This window comes from Mastomys coucha, unplaced genomic scaffold, assembly GCF_008632895.1.
Source record: "Mastomys coucha isolate ucsf_1 unplaced genomic scaffold, UCSF_Mcou_1 pScaffold22, whole genome shotgun sequence".
Classification (NCBI taxonomy): Eukaryota; Metazoa; Chordata; class Mammalia; order Rodentia; family Muridae; genus Mastomys; species Mastomys coucha.
Window position 1 is genome coordinate 131379240 of NW_022196905.1, and position 1526 is coordinate 131380765.

Genomic DNA, 1526 nt, shown 5'->3' on the forward strand with positions numbered 1-1526 from the left:
AGGATTAATTTAGTTATTTTAGTCTCTCGTTTCCCCTTTCAGAATTAAGACATCCACCGGTCTCAAAGTGGGCAGGGTGGCTGGTTCATCTCAGCACTGACAAAACAGAGACGGGTGGACCTCAAGTTCAAGGAAAGCCTGGACTACGTAGCCAGACCTGTCTCAAACAAACAAACAAACAAACAAACAAACAAACAAACAAAAAGTCATTCCTTTAGACTGCAGTTGTAGAAACTCTCCGATTCCCCCCTCCCCGTAAGCCTTCGCCAGTCTCACTCTTCACGTGACCGCATGGCCCCGCCCTCAAGGAAGGGAATGTGGCGACGCCCGGGGCGGCTTCAGAGAGGGCAATCAACGAGAGGACGCCGATGCGCCAGAGCGTCCACACCGGCGTGGTTTCTGCGGTTGTACGCTGGGAAGGCGGGAATGCTGGGTCTGAGCGCTGGACGTCCCTCTCCCTAGTTTTTAAAAAAGAGGAAAAGCAAACAAACAAACAAAAAACTCAACCACCTAAACTTCAGTGGTGGCATGATCTGACTACCGGCTACCTCCGCACTTCTCCGGAATCCTAGGATCCAAGGCAGGAGGATGAACTTGTAGCATTCAGTAACTATTCTTCCCCCTTTGTGTCAACACTTTGCCAACTTGTTAAAGTGACCTCATGTCAGCGCAGCCTCTCATTTCCAAACACACAATCTGTCCTTTCCTTGTCCGATCAGGAAGTCCAATCAACCCGGGAACTCCGAACGAGACCTCATCTAATAATTTCCTGGCGATGCCCCCAATCCTCTCTCCCTCCCACCGTGAGTTCCCCAGAGCCTGGTGATTCTGTCCCCTACCCCATCCACCACAACCACGTCCAGGTCCCTAGGGCAGATGAGCCCTTGGCCACCACCCCTCCAATTTCCTGAAAATCCAGCAAACAAAAGGCTCGGGAAGGGAGGCAAAGCTGAGCAGGGCGCCCTTCCTGCAGGACAGCTGATGGAGCAAAAAAAAAAAAAAAAAAAAAAGTCCAGGAGGGAGCAGAGGGGAGGAATGACATTCCAGGGTTCCTCCATGGATCCTACCAGATCCTGGGGAGGAGGCAGAGCGTCAAGGGAACTGGTCCTTAGATGGCCCAGAGACACCCGAATTTGCAAGCTTGGTGGGGTGATGTCAACTTCAGGGAATGGAGGGGGTGGAGGCAATCTTGGGGTTCAGGTGTGCTGTTTGGCTCCCAGGCGAGAATAGTGGGGGCTGGGAGACGCCTGAAGCCCTGCGTCATCTCCTCTGGGACCCAGCCTACCTCCCCCTGGCCCGACCTGCCACCCTCTGTGGTGGCCCCACCCGGGGCCTGGCTTCCTGCTCCTCCCCAACACAGATCTTACCCGGCCAAGCTGACCTAGCCAGCTCTAGTTCTTTAGGTCCTTCTAGAACTCCCGGTAACCTAGCCCCTAACCACTAATAGTTCTCATGGTCCCAACCAGAGCTAGTCTCCAGCCGGCCCCTGCCCCCGCCCCCTTTCCCAGCAGGAACACAATAGTAAA

At 54.1% G+C, this 1526-nt stretch overlaps 1 long non-coding RNA gene across 1 annotated transcript; it reads right to left on the bottom strand.

Moving 5' to 3' along the window:
- LOC116070960 lies at positions 1-1296 on the bottom strand. The gene is made up of 2 exons (XR_004110650.1): positions 1068-1296; positions 1-458 (listed from the first exon to the last, which is right to left on the bottom strand). It is a non-coding gene; the product is annotated as an uncharacterized LOC116070960 (long non-coding RNA).
- Positions 1297-1526: the final 230 nt, after the last annotated feature.